We start from the raw sequence: 21350 nt of genomic DNA, 5'->3' as shown, positions 1-21350 counted from the left end.
AAAAAATTGATGCACTTAGTATTATATGGATCTCACAGAAATATATTTTAAAATATTTGGCTCTCTCAGCCAAAAAGGTTCCTGACCCCTGCTTTAAAGCATTTATCGGCCGATAATATCGGACATCTCTAGTTTTGTCATACTCATTTCGGCGGTTCTTGAACTCACCATAGTGTGGACTGTGACGCAACAGTTCGTTTACATGTAAAATCTTCCACTGCTTCTGTGTCTCATTTTGTCCACCAAATGTTTTATACTGTGCGTGAATGCACAAAGGTGCTCTTTGTTGATGTTATTGACTTGTTGGAGTGCTGGTCAGACACTGTTCAACACTGAACATTTAAAAAATTGTACAAATCTAATATTTTGGTTCGGTACAGTGAGGTCCAGGCTTATTTTGAATATGAGTAGAAATGATTTATATGACTTACTAATGATGATATATTGAGAGTTGAAAGCACATAGTTCTGGGCAAATTGAGTTACGTGGCTCCAGATGAATTTGATGAAATGTGGCTCAGAGGAAACTGGATATTAGTTAAAGTAACTGTGTAAAAAAGGAGGGGATTCAAAAAGTGTATACTTCCCATAACCCTTGTGAGATATGTTTAATTTTATTTTATGAATTCAATTTTTATTTATTTTTAATGAAATAATCATATTGCCAGTGAGCACAAGGCTGTTCAAAGGAGATATGTATGTATGTTATGTACTACATGTGTATGTAGTACATATTCCAATAAACAAAGAGCAATAAAATTACAAACCAAAAAACAATATTAGGTCAGTGCATGATTGCAAGCTAATCAATGCTAACATGCTATTTTGGCTAGCTGTATGCATCATTATGCCTCATTTGTAAGTCTGAGCTCATTTAATTTCCTTTACTTATGTCTTCTTGGTAAATAATTTAGTTTTGCATGTCTCATGACACATATGTATGTAATATTGGCTGCATTTCTGATAGTTGTTTGTGTGCCGTGTTCCAGACCACAGCAAACATTACCTTACTTGCCAAAGATTGTAATACATCTATTAAAAGTAGGCAGCCTGATATTTCCTTTAACTTGGACACACACATCCATACCTTTGGCTATTAAAAGTCAGTCAATTCCGGGGGTTATCTCACCTTCTGAGTAGCCTCTGATTTACTAATGGTTTTTAATGTTGTTAAAAAGTTTAGAATGAATATTAGATTTCAACATTTATCTCAACAAAGATTTACGTCAACCTGCATTACATAGTCATTTTGATTAGGGATGTACGATAACATCGGACTGCCCATAATATCGGCCGATAAATGCTTTAAAATGTAATATCAGAAATTATTGGTATCTGTTTCAAAAATTTAAATTTTAGACTTTTCAAAACGTGGCTGTACGGAGTGATACACGGACATAGGGTGAACTACAGAGCCGTTGCATCTCCCAGTCATACGTGCCAACCCTCCCGGTTTTCCCGGGAGACTCCCGAAATTCAGTACCCCTTCTGAAAATCTCCCTAGGCAACCATTCTCCTGAATTTCTCCCAATTTCCACCAGGACAACAATATTGGGGGCGTGCCTTAAAGGCACTGCATTTGCGTGGCTGCCCAATCACAAAATATCTACGGCTTTTCACACACACACACACACACACACACACACACACACACACACACACACACACACACACACACACACACACACACACACACACACACACACACACACACACACACAAGTGAATGCAATGCATACTTGGTTCAACAGCCATACAGGTCACACTGAGGGTGGCCATATAAACAACTTTAACACTGTTACAAATATGCGCCACACTGTGAACAAACACCAAACAAGAATGACAAACACAACATAAACACAACAGAACAAATTCCCAGAACTCCTTGCAGCACTAACTCTTCCCGGACTCTACAATAAACACCCCCCACTATCCCCTTTGACCTCAACCTCCTCGTGCTCTCTCAGGGAGAGCATGTCCCAAATTCTAAGCTGCTGTTCTGAGGCATGTTAAAACAAATAATGCACTTTGTGACTTCAATAATAAATACGGCAGTGCCATGTTGGCATTTTTTTCCATAACTTGAGTTGATTTATTTTGGAAAACCTTGTTACATTGTTTAATGCATCCAGCGGGGCATCACAACAAAATTAGGCATAATAATGTGTTAATTCCACGACTGTATATATCTGTATCCGTTGATATCGGAATCGGTAATTAAGAGATGGACAATATTGGGATATCGGCAAAAAGGCCATTATCGGACATCTCTAATTTTGATAGTGGGCTATTATAGCTAATATAGACATTTATGTCATATGTTGCCTTCATTATAAGACTTATATACAGCTTTTCATTTTTGTGGCTCCAGACAGATTTGTTTTGGTATTTTTGGTCCAATATGGCTCTTTCATTGTTTTGGGTTGCTGACCCCTGTCATTGTGTATGAATATATGTACAAATAAGTCTGGGATGGAGCCTCTTGAAACATGGGCGTGGTGATACGGTGGAGTAGAAGGTCATCATTGTCGCTGCCACGAGATGCATTTCATCTTGCTTGCGTTGACGGCCGTGGCAGCCATCATTTTCCACCCCCGCCATTTTGGCCTGACCTGAGCTAAGGCATTATCGCCCCAGACGTCGTAAATCGTGCGGGCGAATGCTTTTTGCTCTTTAACCCGTTTGATCTGCCCATGCGGTGTCACAAAGAGCATCGTCCCTTAGATGCTCCTGCTATATCTGACAGAAGTGAGTACGCCACTGCACATTTCAGCTAGCGTTTTTCTTACAAACCCCGTTTCCATATAAGTTGGGAAATTGTGTTAGATGTAAATATAAACGGAATACAATGATTTGCAAATCATCTTCAACCCATATTCAGTTGAATATGCTACAAAGACAACATTATGTGATGATCAAACTGATAAATATGTATTTTTTTTTGCAAATAATCATTAACTTGAGAATTTGATGCCAGCAACATGTAACAAAGAAGTTGGGAAAGGTGGCAACAAAAACTGATAAAGTTAAGGAATGCTCATCAAACACTTATTTGGAACATCCCACTGGTGTGCAGGCTAATTGGGAACAGGTGGGTGCCATGATTGGGTATGAAAACAGCTTCCCAAAAAATGCTCAGTCTTTCACAAGAAAGGATGGGGCGAGGTACACCCCTTTGTCCACAGCTGCGTGAGCAAATAGTCAAACAGTTTAAGAACAACGTTTCTCAAAGGGCAATTGCAAGAAATTTAGGGATTTCAACATCTACGGTCCATAATACCATCAAAAGGTTCAGAGAAACTGGAGAAATCACTCCACGTAAGCGGCATGGAAGGAAACCAACATTGAATGACCGTGACCTTCGATCCCTCAGACGGCACTGGATCAAAAACCGACATCAATCTCTAAAGGGATATCACTACATAAGCTCAGGAACACTTCAGAAAACCACTGTCACTAAATACAGTTTGTCGCTACATCTGTAAGTGCAAGTTAAAGCTCTACTATGCAAAGCGAAAGCCATTTATCAACAACATCCAGAAACGCCGCCGGCTTCTCTGGGCCCGAGATCATCTAAGATGGACTGATGCAAAGTGTAAAAGTGTTCTGTGGTCTGACGAGTCCACATTTCACATTGTTTTTGGAAATATTCGACATCATGTCATCCGGACCAAAGGGGAAACGAATCATCCAGACTGTTATCCGCGCAAAGTTCAAAAGCCAGCATCTGTGATGGTATGGGGGTGCATTAGTGCCCAAGGCATGGGTAATTTACACATCTGTGAATGCACCGCACCATTAATGCTGAAAGGTACATACAGGTTTTGGAACAACATATGCTGCCATCTAAGCGCCGTCCTTTTCATGGACGCCGCTGCTTTTTCCAGCAAGACAATGCCAAGCCACATTTAGCATGTGTTACAACAGCGTGGCTTCGTAAAAAAAGAGTGCGGTTACTTTCCTGGCCCGCCTGCAGTCCAGACCTGTCTCCCATGGAAAATGTGTGGCGCATTATGAAGTATAAAATACGACAGCGGAGACCCCGGACTGTTGAACGACTGAAGCTCTACATTAAACAAGAATGGTAAAGAATTCCACTTTCAAAGCTTCAACAATTAGTTTCCTCAGTTCCCAAACGTTTATTGAGTGTTGTTAAAAGAAAAGGTGATGTAACACAGTGGTGAACATGCCCTTTCCCAACTAGTTCTGCACGTGTTGCAGCCATGAAATTCTAAGTTAATTATTATTTGCAAAAAAAAAAGTTAAATATTTTGTCTTTGTAGTGCATTCAATTGAATATGGGTTGAAAATTATTTGCAAATCATTGTATCCCGTTTATATTTACATTTAACGGCCCTGCGATGAGAGGGCGACTTGTCCAGGGTGTACCCCGCCTTCCGCCCGATTGTAGCTGAGATAGGCGCCAGCGCCCCCCGCGACCCCAAAAGGGAATAAGCGGTAGAAAATGGATGGATGGATGGATTTACATTTAACACAATTTCCCAACTCATATGTAAACGGGGTTTGTATATCTCCAGTAAACTTGGATCTACTTTAGAGTAGTCAGTGTACAGCTTGTATAGATTTACACCTCACAGTGAATGTGTCCATGGTGTGAATGTTTAATGTGAGCACCATTGTTATTTTGCACTGCCTGACGTGGATTTCACCAGAGCTGCATATGTGGTTGCTGGACTCCGTCCTCCACTCCTCCGTGATGACATCACTGGTGGAGCTGATGGATGCGCGACACCTTCCGCTCCTCCACCTTCCTTCCTGCGTCCAGCTTGATCTCGGAGGTGTTAAGTCCTGTTGTGTTGCAAAACGGCTTCACAATGTCACAGTACACGTTGGTATTCATGGAATCGCAGCTCTCCAGTGGGGGTAGCACTCGTGCAGACTACAGAACGTATCCAAGTTAACTTTTTCTAAAACTGCCATCGACAAAAAAAAGTCTCTGATTAAAACTCGGGCTGGGTAACGTGGCCAATTTCTCAAATAGTTTCGATTTCATAAAGGTTCCAAATAAATTATTCACGATTCGATTGAAAATGTCTTAGATCGGTTATTTTTTTTTTTTTTGGTAGTCCTATTTTGTTAGACAGGATATAATGCACAGCGATTTTGTTGTGAAGGCCGGAAGTGTGCACTCGGGTTCTCCTGGCACACTTGACCCAGGTCCTTGTGGGAGAGGAGGACTCTTACAAGACTCTTAGTTACAAATATAAACAACAATATTACAAACCCCCTAAACCAGTGAAGTTGGCACATTGTGTAAATGGTAAATAAAAAGAGAATACAATGATTTGCAAATCCTTTTCAACCTGTATTCAATTGAATAGACTGCAAATACAAGATATTTAATGTTCGAACTTGAAAACATTATTTTTTGCAAATATTAGGTCATTTGGAATTTGATGCCTGCAACATGTTTCAAAAAAGCTGGCACAAGTGGCAAAAAAAGACCGAGAAAGTTGAGGAATGCTCATCAAACACTTTTTGGAACATCCCACAGGTGAACAGGCTAATAGGGAAAAGGTAGGTGCCATGAAATGCTCAGTCATTCACAAACAAGCGTGTGGGGAGGGTCACTACTTTGTGAACAAATATGTGAACAACAGTTTAAGAACAACCTTTCTTTCACGAGCTATTGCAAGGAAATTTGGGATTTCACCATCTAAGGTCCGTAATATCATCAAAAGGTTCAGAAAATCCGGAGAAATCACTGCACGTAGGCGATGATATTACGGACTTTCTGTCCCTCAGGCATTTCTGCATCTAAAAGCCACATCAGTGTGTAAAGGATATCACCACATGGACTCATTAGCACTTCAGAAAACCACTGTCAGTAAAGTACCTACAGTTGGTCACTACATCTGTAAGTGTAAGTTAAAACTCTGCTATGCAAAGCCAAAGCCATTTATCAACAACACCCAGAAATGCCGCCGGCTTCGCTGGGCCCGAGCTCATCTAAGATGGACTGATTCAAAGTGGAAAAGTCTTCTTGGGTCTGACGAGTCCACATTTCAAATTGTTTTCGGAAACTGTTTTTATTTACGTATTACACAACGTGCCAACTTCAGTGGTTTTGGGTTCTGTACCTCGTGCTCAATAATACGTAAAGATTGAAGATAAAATGCAACAACAAAAACACTAACAACCGTGCACACAACGAAAAAACAATACACAGAATTAGCTATGCTCAAATCCTTAGCCAAATAGCAAAAACACAAAAGAAAAACATATAAAATAAAGCAGGGGTGCCCATTACGTCGATCGCGATCGACTGGTCGATTTCGGAGGGTGTGTCAGTCGATCTCAAGCCAGGCATTAAAAAATAGACATAAAAATGAGCAATCATCAATCATACCTAGACTTCACTTTCGTCAGTTGTTTGACATTCTCGGCACCCGACGATCTTGTGAGATGACGCTGGCTGCTGCGAGCTCATATTTAAGAAAAAAATCACTAACAGGGCGGACGCAGAGAAACACATTTTATTTCTAGAGACTCCGTACCTACTGTCAAAACTCTAAAGACCGACTGCACAGTTCCTGTCTTCACCATAAAAGACCTGTTTCATCCTGCCTGTGCTAACAAAATAAGAGTCTCAAAAAGCTAGCGTGCACAAGCTAGCAAGCTACGGAGTTTGATGCCAATGTATTTCTCCCCCGCCCTCAGCGACCGCTTTCTTACTTGCTTGCCCACCCGCACAGTCACTGACGTCACTCACCTGCTGCCAGACATTAAAGGGCCACACACATATGCTACTCTCATAACAAAGTGTTTAAAAACGAGTATGCAAGTTGGACAAATGAGATGCCAAATCCAACCACTTTCATGTGGTATTGGACAGAAAGGAGGACTTTTTTTTTCCTCCATTTGAAAATGCGGACGTTATCAGCACCACTGTCTAATTCCAATCAATGCAAGTCATCAGAATCAAATACACCAACTTATATTCTTGTCTTCATGAAAGAAAGGAATCTATGTGTGTTAAACATGCTTGTATTATCATTAAACACCATTAACTTGTTAACAAAAATGTCTCTTTCATAAATAGATAAATATAAATTATAAATAGGAATGAGGTAGATCTCCTCGACTTGGTCAATTGAAAAGTAGCTCGCCTGCAGAAAAAGTGTGAGCGCCCCTGAAATAAAGTGTGTGGTTTAAAAGGAGTTTTTAAACGTCTTGGAAATAATGTAGTAGTGTTTTTAGCTGTTGTGTGGTCTGACGAGTCCACATTTCAAATTGTTTTCGGAAACTGTAGACGTTGTTTCCTCAGGAACAAATAGGAAAATAACTATCTGAATTGTTATAGGAGCAAAGTATGGGGGTGTATTAGTGTCCAAGGCAGGGGTAACTTACACATCTGTGAAGGCACTATTAATGCTGACAGGTACATACAGGTTTGGAGCAACATATGCTCGATATATCGTGAGCTTGTCTATTTTGGTTTCATTTGACCACATGACATTCTCCCAATCCTCTGCCGTATCATCCATGTATCCATTTTGGTATAAACTCAACTCTTCGTGTTTGGAGGAAGAAGAATACTGAGTTGTATCCCAAGAACACCAAACCTACTGTGAAGCATTGGGGGTGGAAACATCATGCTTTGGGGTTGTTTTTCTGCTAAGGGGACAGGACGATTGATCCGTGTTAAGGAAAGAATGAATGGGGCCATGTATCGTGAGATTTTGAGCCAAAACCTCCTTCCATCAGTGAGAGCTTTGAATGGTTGACCAAATACTTATTTTCCACCATAATTTACAAATAAATTCTTTAAAATTCCTACAATTTTTTTCACATTCTGTCCCTCACAGTTGAAGTGTACCTATGATGAAAATTACAGACCTCCGTCATCATTTTAAGTGGGAAACCTTGCACAATCGAGGGTTGACTAAATACTTTTTTGCCCCACTGTATATATGACTGCAGAGATACTGGAGTTATTTTCCAGCTGTACTCGGTATATTCCTCGACAATGACACAAGAAGACCGGCATATGTTGTCTTTTAATAGCTGCCTCCACTCTTTTCCCACGGGGCACTTTCTCCTGAAATATGCTGCCCCTTGAGACTCGACTCCCTCCATGTTGTCTGTCGGCTGACAGGAGCAATAATGCTCACGCCTGACCTGCACGCCAACCTCCGACGACACTGGCTGGCATCGGCCCTTCTTCCAGAGGCTTCCCCTCTGGCCTTCCGACGACCACTTGTTGTCTCTTGCCTCGTCTAGACGGCCACCTTGGAGCTCCCGTTATTGCCGGTCCTTATTGACGAGAAGGTGCAGCTAATGGAATTAGTGCAGGGTCTAAAAGAGGCGCACCGAGGGGATGTTAAGGAGTAGCTCCCACTCGGACCTCCGCGGCTTAGCACATTATCCACTGTGATTAGGACGTGGTTATTTACAGGCAGGGAGATTCCGTATCGTAAAGTTCGCTGCTGACAAGAGGCTATTTTTTTTTTTTTTTTTTACCACAGGACCTTGTCCAGCTGGAGCCTTTTAAACCAGGGGTATCCAAAGAGGTCATTTTTTTTAACGGCTCCACGGCACATATTTAAAAATACCATTGAAAAAATTGAAAACCTAAAAAGTGGCATAAAAGAGCAAACAGGTGAAATGTAACAAGAAAATGTTGCAATGTTTACTCTAATAACACAAAGCCGCCATGCTGTTTCTTTATCTTAAAAAATAATAATGAATCAAAATCAATGTCATTATGAATTATTGACCCATTCAAGGCTACGATTACGTCACGTTAATTATTCCACTTTGAGATATTTTTTCGGGAAAATGTTGCATATTTTGTTTGGCATTTAAATTTTTCGAGAGGAACCAGATGAGGTGGTTCGGGCATCTGGTCAGGATGCCACCCGAACGCCTCCCGAGGGAGGTGTTTAGGGCACGTCCAATCGGTAGGAGGCCACGGGGAAGACCCAGGACACGTTGGGAAGACTATGTCTCCCGGCTGGCCTGGGAACGCCTCGGGATCCCCCGGGAGGAGCTAGACGAACTGGCTGGGGAAAGGGAAGTCTGGGTTTCCCTGCTTAGGCTGTTGCCCCCGCGACCCGACCTCGGATAAGCGGAAGAAGATGGATGGATGGATGGATTAAAATTTTTTTTGTTGTAATTATTATTTCCTTTTTTAAAGAAGGTCCTGTCATGCTCCGCCTCCCGGATCATACATAGTTTTTGTTCTTGAGTCCTTTTTGTGTGTTTTCTGATTATTTTTGGACTCTTCCGATCCCTAGTTTGTTCGGTTACCATGGTTTCTTATTTGTTCCACCTGCTCTGCTTTTGTCACGCACCTGTGTTTTGATTGTTACGTTAGTATTTAAGCCTGCCTTCGACCTCAGTTCGTTCTTGGTTCGTTGTTTGCTTCGCGCAACATTCACGTTGGCACTTCTAAGTCTTGGAATCTTTGCTAAATTACGCCTTAGTGGCTCATGCGCTCGGCACGCTATTTTGGACTCTTTGAACTCGATGCTTGTTAGCATTAGCTTCTCGTGCGCTCGGCACGCCTTTTCTTTTGTCTGTTTGTATCAGTGTTATTTTATTTTGTATATTAAATCAGGTCCTACCTGTAATTCCTGCTTGTCATGGTCCATTTGCATCTTGGGGTGACTCTACGCGCATACAAAATGCGTTCCTTACGTGACAGGTCCTAAAATGAACAAAAAACATAAATTACAATAAAACTTATAATTGATGGATGGATCTGAAGTTAATCTGGAGATCGTGTTAAAAGTAAACAGTGAAACATTTTTATTTTATTTTTTAACACTTTATTGAGTAGGACCCTTTTGCCTCTCCAATAATTTTAGTAGTGTGATTTGTGTTTAAGTGTCATTGCTCCAAAAATAATAATGAATTAAAACCAATGGTGTTATGAGTTATTGACCTTTTTAAAGTTCAAATTATTATATAATCTCAAATATACCACTTAAACATTTTTATTGTGGGAGAATATCACATATTTTGTGTTTTTTCCATAAAAAAAGAGCATACAACTTAAGTCTTTTGAAGCATTGTATTGTCAGATAGACCTAATGTTTATCTAGAGCAGGGGTCACCAACCTTTTTGAAACCAAGAGCTACTTCTTGGGTACTGATTAATGTGAAGGGCTACCAACCAGTTTTGATACACACTTAAATAAATTGCCAGAAATAGCCAATTTGCTCAATTGACCTTTAATAAATAAATCGATATATATACATAACAAAATGGGTATTTCTGTCTGTCATTCCGTCATACATTTTTTTCCCTTTTACGGAAGGTTTTTTGTAGAGAATAAATGATGGGAAAAAAAATCACTTAATTGAACGGTTTAAAAGAGGAGAAAACAAGAAAACAATGAAAATTAAATTTTGAAACCTAGTTTATCTTCAATTTCGACTCTTAAAAAATTCAAAATTCAACCATAAAAAAGAAGAGAAAAACTAACTAATTTGAATCTTTTTGAAAAAATTAAAAAAAGATTTTATGGAACACCTTTAGTAATTTTTCCTGATTAAGATTAATTTTAGAATTTTGATGACATGTTTTAAATAGGTTAAAATCCAATCTGCACTTTGTTAGAATATATAACAAATTGGACCAAGCTATATTTATAACAAAGACAAATCATTATTTCTTTTAGATTTTTCAGAACAAAAATTAAAAAAAAAATTCAAAATACTTTGAAATAAGATTTAAATTTGATTCTAAAGATTTTCTAGATTTTCCAGAATAATTTTTTTGAATTTTAATCATAATAAGTTTGAAAAAATATTTCAAAAATATTCTTCGTCAAAAAAACAGAAGCTAAAATGAAGAATTAAATTAAAATACATTTATTATTCTTTACAATAGAAAAAATAAATATACTTGAACATTGATTTAAATTGTCATGAAAGAAGAGGAAGGAATTCAAAAGGTAAACAGGTATATGTGTTTTAAAATCCTAAAATAATTTTTAAGGTTGTATTTTTTCTCTAAAATTTTCTTTCTGAAAATTACAAGAAGCAAAGTAAAAAAATAAATGAATTTATTTAAACAAGTGAAGCCAAAATCTTTAAAATATTTTCTTGGATTTTCAAATTCTATTTGAGTTTTGTCTCTCTTAGAATTAAAAATGTCGAGCAAAGTGAGACCACCCTGCTAGTAAATAAATACAATTTAAAAAATAGAGGCAGCTCACTGGTAAGTGCTGCTATTTGAGGTATTTTTAGAACAGGCCAGCGGGCGACTCATCTGGTCCTTACTGGCGACCTGGTGCCCGCGGGCACCGCGTTGGTGACCCCTGCGTTAAGGTATATTTTTTTATTCGTATATAATGTGTTGTTTTTTAAAGGCCTACTGAAACCCACTACTACCCACCACGCAGTCTGATAGTTTATATATCAATGATGAAATATTAACATTGCAACACACGGCCTTTTTAGTTTACTAAATGGCAATTTTAAATTTCCTGGGAGTTTTTTCTTGAAAACTTTGCGTAATTATGTTGCATATGCTTGACGTCACGGGCTGTTAGGAATATGAGCGCTTCGCACACACAGCTAAAAGTCGTCTGCTTTAACGACATAATTACACAGTATTTTGGACATCTGTGTTGCTGAATCTTTTGCAATTTGTTCAATTAATAATGGAGAAGTCAAAGTAGAAAGATGGAGTTGAGAAGCTTTAGCCTTTAGCCACACAAACACACGGTGATTCCTTGTTTAAAATTCACAGAAGTGAAACCTTACTATGGATCACAGCGAACATGGATCCCGACCGAATGTCAACCAGCAGGTTTTGGTGAGAAAATTGTGGTAAAAAGTCGCTTCTAACCGGAGATCAGCTGAGCTTGTGCCGCCCATTAAGCTGCCGTCGACTTCCCTGAGACACTGCGCGTCAACACCCGGCCGTGGACGTACACTTCCGACTATCAGGTACTGTTAAACCCACTAAAACACTAGCAACACAATAGAAAGATAAGGGATTTCCCAGAATTATCCTAGTAAATGTCTCTAAAAACATATGAATCCTTCTCAATTCAATCGTGTTTTTTTTTTTTTTTTACTTTTTTTTTTTTCTAGTCAGTCACTATCAATATCCTCAAACACGAATCTTTCATCCTCGCTCAAATTAATGGGGAAATTGTCGTTTTCTTGGTCCGAATAGCTGTTTTTGTTGGAGGCTCCCATTAAAATCAATGGGAATTTGTGAGGAGCCATCAACATGTGACGTCCGGTAGAGGCAGGACTTTTCTCCATTTGCAAACTTTATCGTGGATGTTCTCTACTAAATCTTTTCAGCAAAAATATGGCAATATCGCGGAATGATCAAGTATGACACGTAGAATGGACTTGCTATCCCCGTTTAAATAAGAAAATCTCATTTCAGTAGGCCTTTAAAATAAAAAACATCAAAAATGACCCCAGCTTCCTTTTATTTTTTTCATTGTGCGGCCCTTGGTGGAAAAAGTTTGGACACCCCTGCTTTAAACTGATGCGTCTAGATAGTAGCTGTTGTAAAACAAGAGTCTTAAGATGGCTATAAGATTGTGACCGTGCTTCTTTATCAGCCATTTGACTGACTCGGCGTGTTTGCAACAACATCCCCTCACCCAGCCCACTGCTGGCCCCCTAAAGCTGCAAAGCTCGGGGACACTCTAAATACGTCCTGGATGTAACGTGACACTATCTGGTGTGAAAGCTGCAACACTGGAACTGTAAAAGGGAGTTAAGCAGCAGCAATGGCAACCGCAACTGGTGCAATGCAGTACCTGGCGGGGGAACACACACACACACACACACACACACACACACACACACACACACACACACACACACACACACACTCCGGAGCAGGGACGATGGCTCATTCACAACACAGTGACACAGCATCAATCACAGCCTTGGTCAGGCTTTCCCGCTTAAAGCCTCGCTCTCTCTCTGGCCCGCCCTCAGTCACAGTGCCAGCTCTCCGCTTTCATTCGCCAAACTTCACTCGCTTTCACTTTCACGTCGAATCTGTGACTTTTGGTACCACAATCATGTGCATAGTGACTGTGCCGCAACCCTTTCTTAACCCAGACTCTGTGGAGTTCATCATTCTTGGCCAGCTGCCCTCTCCGGTGTTTATGTTTTAGTAGTTCCCACCTCATTTTGGATGTCCCCATTCATTGCCAGTTGTTGTCCTGTCAATATGTTTCTTTTAGTAGTTCCCACCTCATTTTGGATGTCCCTGATGTCAGTTGTTGTCCTGTCAATATAATATGTTTATGTTTCAGTAGTTCCGACCTCATTTTGGATATCTCGGATGTCAGTTGTTATCCTGTCAATATAAAGTTTGTCTTAGTAGTTCTGATCTCATTTTGGATGTCCCCAATGTCAGTTGTTGTCCTGTCCATATGTTGGTTTTAGTAGTTCCGACCTCATTTTGGATGTATCCGATGTCAGTTGTTGTCCTGTCAATATGTTTGTTTTAGTAGTTCCGACCTCATTTTGGATGTCCCTGATGTCAGTTGTTATCCTGTCAATATAAAGTTTGTTTTAGTAGTTCTGATCTCATTTTGGATGTCCCCAATGTCAGTTGTTGTCCTGTCAATATGTTAGTTTTAGTAGTTCCGACCTCATTTTGGATGTATCCGATGTCAGTTGTTGTCCTGTCAATATGTTTGTTTTAGTAGTTCCAACCTCATTTTGGATGTCCCTGATGTCAGTTGTTATCCTGTCAATATAACGTTTGTTTTAGTAGTTCTGATCTCATTTTGGATGTCCCCAATGTCAGTTGTTGTCCTGTCAATATGTTAGTTTTAGTAGTTCCGACCTCATTTTGGGTATCTCGGATGTCAGTTGTTGTCCTGTCAATATAACATGTTTTTTTTTAGTAGTTCTGATCTCATTTTAGATGTCCCCGATGTCAGTTGTTGTCCTGTCAATATGTGTGTTTTAGTAGTTCCGACCTCATTTTGGATGTCCCTGATGTCAGTTGTTGTCCTGTCAATATAATATGTTTGTTTCAGTAGTTCCGACCTCATTTTGGATATCTCGGATTTCAGTTGTTATCCTGTCAATACAAAGTTTGTTTTAGTCGTTCTGATCTCATTTTGGATGTCCCCAATGTCAGTTGTTGTCCTGTCAATATGTTGGTTTTAGTAGTTCCGACCTCATTTTGGATGTATCCGATGTCAGTTGTTGTCCTGTCAATATGTTTGTTTTAGTAGTTCCGACCTCATTTTGGGTATCTCGGATGTCAGTTGTTGTCCTGTCAATATAATATGTTTTTTTTAGTAGTTCTGATCTCATTTTAGATGCCCCCGATGTCAGTTGTTGTCCTGTCAATATGTTTGTTTTAGTAGTTTCAACCTCATTTTGGATGTCCCTGATGTCAGTTGTTGTCCTGTCAATATAATATGTATATGTTTCAGTAGTTCCAACCTCATTTTGGATATCTAGGATTTCTGTTGTAGTCCTGTCGATATATTTGTTTTTGTAGTTCTGACCTCATTTTGGAAGGCCCTTGATGTCAGTTGATGTCCTATCAATATGTTTGTTTTAGTAGTTCCGACCTCATTTTGGAGGTCCCTTGATGTCAGTTGTTGTCTTGTCAATATGTTGATTTAGTAGTTACAACCTCATTTTGGATGTCTCCGATGTCAGTTGTTGTCCTGTCAATATAATATGTTGTTTTAGTAGTTCTTACCTCATTTTGGATGTCCCTAATGTCAGTTGTTGTCCTGTCAGTATGTTTGTTTTAGGAGTTCCGACCTCATTTTGGATGTCTCGTATGTATGTCGTTGTCCTGTCAATATAATATGTTTTTGTTTCTGTAGTTCTGACCTCATTTTGTATATCTCGGATGCCAGTTCTTGTCCTGTCAATATAATAGGTTGGTTTTAGTAGTTCCAACCTCATTTTGGATGTCCCCGATGTCAGTTGGTGTCCTGTCAATATGTTTGTTTTAGTAGTTCCGACCTCATTCTGAGTATCTCGGATGTCAGTTGTTATCCTATCAATATAATATGTTTTTTTTTAGTAGTTCTGATCTCATTTTGGATGTCCCCATTGTTAGTTGTTGTCCTGTCAATATAATATGTATATGTTTCAGTAGTTCCAACCTCATTTTGGATATCTTGGATTTCAGTTGTAGTCCTGTCGATATATTTGTTTTCGTAGTTCCGACCTCATTTTGGAAGTCCCTTGATGTCAGTTGATGTCCTGTCAATATGTTTAAGTAGTTCCGACCTCATTTTGGAGGTCCCTTGATGTCAGTTGTTGCCTGTCGATATGTTTGTTTTTAGTAGTTTCCACCTCATTTTGGAGGTCCCTTGATGTCAGTTGTTGTCCTGTCAATATGTTTGTTTTAGGAGTTCCAACCTCACTTTGGATATCTCTTATGTCAGTCGTTGTCCTGTCAATATAATATGTTTTTGTTTCAGTAGTTCTGACCTCATTTTGAATATCTCGGATGTCAGTTCTTGTCCTCTCAATATAATATGTAGGTTTTAGTAGTTCCGACCTCATTTTGGATGTCCCCAATGCCAGCTGTTGTCCTGTCAATGTTTATTTTAGTAGTTCCGACCTCATTTTGGAAGTCCCCGATGTCAGTTGTTGTTCTGTCAATATGTTTGTTTAGTAGTTCCGACCTGATTTTGGATGTCTCCGATGTCAGTTGCTGTCCTGTCAATATAATATGTTTATGTTTCAGTAGTTCCGACCTCATTTTGGATGTCTCCAATGTCAGTTGTCGTCCTGTCAATATGTTTGTTTTAGTAGTTCCCACCTCATTTTGGATGTCTCCGATGTCAGTTGTGGTCCTGTCAATATATTATGTTTATGTTTCAGTAGTTCCGACCTCATTTTGGATGTCCCCGATGCCAGGTGTTGTCCTATCAATATGTTTGTTTTAGTAGTTCCCACCTCATTTTGGATGTCTTTGATGTCAGTTGTTGTCCTGTCAATATAATATGTTTATGTTTCAGTAGTTCTGACCTCATTTTGGATGTCCCCAATGTCAGTTGTTGTCTTGTCAATACGTTGGTTTTAGTAGTTCCCACCTCATTTTGGATGTCCCCAATGCCAGTTGTTGTCCCGTTATTTGTTTTAGTAGTTTCAACCTCATTTTGGAGGTCCTCTGATGTCAGTTGTTGTCCTGTCAATAATTTATTTTTAGTAGTTCCGACCTCATCTTGGAGGTCCCTTGATGTCAGTTGATGTCCTGTCAATATGTTTGTTCTAGTTGTTCCGACCTCATTTTTGATGTCTCAGATGTCAGTTGTTGTCCTGTCAATATAATATGTTGGTTTTAGTAGTTCTGACCTCATTTTGGAAGTCGCAGATGTCCGTTGTTGTCCTCTCAATATGTTTGTTTAAGTAGTTCCCACCTGATTTTGGATGTCCACTATGTCATTTGTTGTCGTGTCAATATGTTTCAGTAGTTTCGACCTCATTTTGGAGGTCCTCCGATGTCAGTTGATGTCCTGTGAATATAATATGTTTCTTTTAGTAGTTCCGATCTCATTTTGTTGTAAGATACTTTCCAAACAATATGGAATATGTTTTATATACACACTGCAAGTGTATGTATATATATATATATATATATATATATATATTATGTAGTAACAAACACCTTCATGACGATATGGGGGACGGCGTGGCGCAGTGGGAGAGTGGCCGTGCGCAACCCGAGGGTCCCTGGTTCAAATCCCACCTAGTACCAACCTCGTCACGTCCGTTGTGTCCTGAGCAAGACACTTCACCCTTGCTCCTGATGGGTGCTGGTTGGCGCCTTGCATGGCAGCTCCCTCCATCGGTGTGTGAATGTGTGTGTGAATGGGTAAGTGTGGAAGTAGTGTCAAAGCGCTTTGAGTACTTTGAAGGTAGAAAAGCGCTATACAAGTACAACCCATTTATCATTTATATGTACTGTGTACAATATATACCCTATTTTGGTCATTTTAGTTATTGCCGAAACTAATTTCTTGTTGCATTGATATGTTTTTATAGCAACAAACTTCGGACTTATGGCCACAACTGTGTGTTCCAACTTCTGGAAACAAAGACGTGTGGTGTAATCATGCCAGATTCTGCAACAAACAACAGACGACTATTTTTAGGGATTCACAGCCTAATCTTTTTTAATCTGAATATATGGAACATGACCCTCTGCTTCTATTGTAAATGTTGTAATTGTTTTTGTCCTGTTCAGCTATTCAGGCAAATCATATTGTTGATGTAAATGCTGTACAGATTTACTCTACGAAATGTGGGATACTTTAGGGATATATTTTAAATGTAGAATAAAATCATTGTCGGTGCACTTTAAATGTCGCTAACATGATAAAAAGACCTATTATTGGTTATTGCTGATTTCAGCAATAACCTTTTATAACTTTTACAGTGATGCCGCTCCCAAGTCACTGGCAATAAAATTATACACTTCTGGATATCAATGTAATATAATTTGGTGCTGCCTTGGTGGAGGTTATGCACTCTTCCAATATCATTTATAGAGGAACAGGTATGACTCTCCCAGTCCTCAGCCGCCTTTTGTCACCACGTTAATCCTATAACCACCTGCGCTCATCTGACGTCTGGGCGGGCTCTTGCGTAACGCCGCTGAATAGCCGCCCCGTGTTTCCCCTGGTGACCGGATGACTACGGGGAGCGAGTTATTTTTAGCCCCGGAGCACATGCAGGGGGAAGATGGTGGAGCGCCCGCCTGTCACCCCTGGCTAAATCCTCCTCGGCGCAAACCGAGAGGATCATTAAACTAACAAGAGGTGTAAAGTAAGATTCAGGGTTCGTGTAACGGCGGGGAGAAAGTCGGGATCAGAGAGGCTCGAGTGACACGTCTCCGAAGGGTTCTCTCTTTCCATTTTAAACTTGCGTGCACGTTCCTTTGTGCGCCTGTGGAAGCTCAGCTTTGCCTGTCCATGTCCTTGTATCACCTAACACCAGCAGCATGCTAGGGGGAGGGCGGCCATGAAAACATTCATGCAACTTAAGCTAGTATGGTGGGCACTTTCTCCTAGTGTGGTCCCGATACCAATATTTTGGTACCAGTACCGATTCCAAAATTATTTTGGTACTTTTCAATATTTTTCTCAAATAAAGAGCACCACAAAAAATTGCATTATTGGCTTTATTTTAAAGGCCTACTGAATTGAGATTTTCTTATTTAAACGGGGATAGCAGGTCCATTCTATGTGTCATACTTGATCATTTCGCGATATTGCCATATTTTTGCTGAAGGGATTTAGTAGAGAACATCCACGATAAAGTTCGCAACTTTTGGCGCTGATAAAAAAGCCTTGCCTGTACCGGAAGTCGCAGACGATGACATCACAAGTGTGAGGGCTCCTCACGTCACCACATTGTTTATATTCGGACCGAGAAAACGACAATTTCCCCATTAATTTGAGCGAGGATGAAAGATTTGTTGATGATGATATTGATAGCGAAGGACTAGAAAAAAATAAATTAAAATAAAGTTTAAAAAAAAAAAGGCGATTGCATTGGGACGGATTCAGATGTTTTTAGACACATTTGCTAGGATAATTCTGGGAAATCCCTTATCTTTCTATTGTGTTGCTAGTGTTTTAGTGAGACTAAATAGTACCCGATAGTCGGAGGGGTGTGTCCACGGGTGTCTTGAGGCCAGTGTCTGAGGGAAGTCACGGCAGATACAAGGACGGCGCGAACTCCACAGATTTCCGGTAAGAGGCGACTTTTTAACACAATTTTCCCACCGAAACCTGCCAGTTGACATGTGGTCGGGATCCAAGTTCGCTTGACCGCTCTGATCCATAGTAAAGTTTCACCTCTGTGAATTTTAAACAAGGAATCACCGAGTATTTGTGTGACTAAAGGCTAAAGCTTCCCAACTCCCTCTTTCTACTTTGACTTCTTCATTATTAATTGAACAAATTGCAAAAGATTCAGCAACACAGATGTCCAGAATACCGTGTAATTATGCGATGAAAAGAGACGACTTTTAGCCGCAAATAGTGCTTCGCTAATATTTCCTGACAGTCCGTGACGTTTTCAACAATAAACTTCGCGGGAAATTTAAAACTGCAATTTAGTAAACTAAAAAGGCCGTATTGGCATGTGTTGCAATGTTAATATTTCATCATTGATATATAAACTATCAGACTGCGTGGTCGGTAGTAGTGGGTTTCAGTAGGGCTTTCACAAAGAATTTTAGGGTAAATTAAACATATGTTTCTTATTGCAAGTTTGTTCTTAAATAAAATAGTAAACATACAAGACAACTTGTCTTTTATTAGTAAGTAAACAAACAAAGGATCCTAATTTAGTCTGCTGACATATGCAGTAACATATTGTGTCATTTTCCATTCTCAAAATAATTAAGGTCAAGCGGTAGGAAACAAATTATTAATCTACTTGTTCATTTACTGTTCATACCGTATTTCTTTGAATTTCTGCCAGGGCACTAATTAATCTAAAACCTCTTCTCACTCCTGTGCTTACCAAAGGCATACGGTAAAAGTACGCATGCGCTAATTATTGTAAAGCCTTTTCTCACTCCGGCACTTACCAAAGGCATGCAGTAAAAAAATTAGTGTGATGTAAGCTTGGACCTTAAAGGCCTACTGAAACCCACTACTACCGACCACGCAGTCTGATAGTTTATATATCAATGATGAAATATTAACATTGCAACACATGCCAATACGGCCTTTTTAGTTTACCAAATTACAATTTTAAATTTCCCGCGAAGTGTCCTGTTGAAAACGTCGCTGCATGCTGACGTGTACGCGTGACGTCACGGACTGTTAGGAAACATTAGCGCTGCGCACACACACAGCTAAAAGTCGTCTGCTTTAACGGCATAATTACACAGTATTTTGGACATCTGTGTTGCTGAATCTTTTGCAATTTGTTCAATTAATAATGGAGAAGTCAAAGTAGAAAGATGGAGTTGGGAAGCTTTAGCCTTTAGCCACACAAACACACGGTGATTCCTTGTTTAAAATTCCTGCAGGTGAAACTTTACTATGGATCAGAACGGTCAAGCGAACATGGATCCTGACAAAATGTCAACCAGCAGTTTTCGGTGAGAAATTTGTAGTAAAAAGTCGCCACTTACCGGAGATCAGCTCAGCTTGTGCCCTCCGTACAGCTGCCGTCGACTTCCATCAGATACTGGCCTCAACACACCCGTGGACAAACCCTTCCGACTATCAGGTACTATCAAACTCACTAAAACACTAGCAACACAATAGAAAGATAAGGGATTTCCCAGAATTATCCTAGTAAATGTGTCTAAGAACATCTGAATCCGTCCCAATGCAATCGCCTTTTTTTTTTTTACTTTATTTTTATTTTATTTTTTTTTCTAGTCCTTCGCTATCAATATCCTCAAACACGAATCTTTCATCCTCGCTCAAATTAATGGGGAAATTGTCGTTTTCTCGGTCCGAATAGCTCTTTTTGTTGGAGGCTCCCATTAAAAACAATGTGAGGATGTGAGGAGCCATCAACAGGTGACGTCATCGTCAGCGACTTCCGGTAAAGGCAAGGCTTTTTTATTAGCGACCAAAAGTTGCGAACTTTATCGTGGATGTTCTCTACTAAATCCTTTCAGCAAAAATATGGCAATATCACGAAATGATCAAGTATGAGACATAGAATGGACCTGCTATCCCCGTTTAAATAAGAAAATCTCATTTCAGTAGGCCTTTAAATCCTACTGAATATCTCTTAATCTTTTTTCCTTTATGCGATTTCAAATTACCGGTATTGAAATCAGCCTCCTGCATTTTGAAAATGATGACAGGGGAAGCGTCACTCGTGACGTCACGAGTTTGACCAGGTGGTAATACTAAGCATGCGCTAATTATTTTGCGAAGCGAGATTGACCCGGCAGTAATTCAAGACAAGCACATACTATATATATGCCCTGCGGCAATTCAAGGAAATCCGATATCTGTTTACTTTCTCTTTTAACATGTTCTATCTACACTTCTGTTAAAATGTAATAATTACTTATTTTTCAGTTAATTGGATGCTTCATATCAGTTTTGGATGATACCATAAATTTTGGTATCAATGCGATACCCAGTAGTTACAGGATCATACATTGGTCATATTCAAAGTCCTCATGTGTCCAAGGACATATTTGCTGAGTTCATAAACATAATATAAATTAAAAAAAAAAAAAGAAAGAAGATGATATGATGCCAAAAAGTATCGACGTAATCATAGTAATATAGACTATATACGCTCCTGTTTCTTGGTATCATGACAGTGGATGTTAGGTGTAGATCCACCGATAGTGTTTGTTTACATTTTGACACAGGTGAGCTATGGTGTGTAGTGAAGCATGTTTAGCTATTCCTC

General features: G+C 39.6%; 1 protein-coding gene across 5 annotated transcripts in view; it reads left to right on the top strand.

The window, feature by feature from the left end:
- The window catches only part of LOC133546053 (phospholipid-transporting ATPase IA-like), a 441030-nt gene that overhangs the window by 42042 nt on the left and 377638 nt on the right, over window positions 1–21350 (top strand). The window lies entirely within an intron of this gene.

The sequence above is a fragment of the Nerophis ophidion genome, linkage group LG29, assembly GCF_033978795.1.
Source record: "Nerophis ophidion isolate RoL-2023_Sa linkage group LG29, RoL_Noph_v1.0, whole genome shotgun sequence".
Taxonomy (NCBI): domain Eukaryota; kingdom Metazoa; phylum Chordata; class Actinopteri; order Syngnathiformes; family Syngnathidae; genus Nerophis; species Nerophis ophidion.
This window is presented reverse-complemented; position numbering and strand designations above follow the sequence as displayed.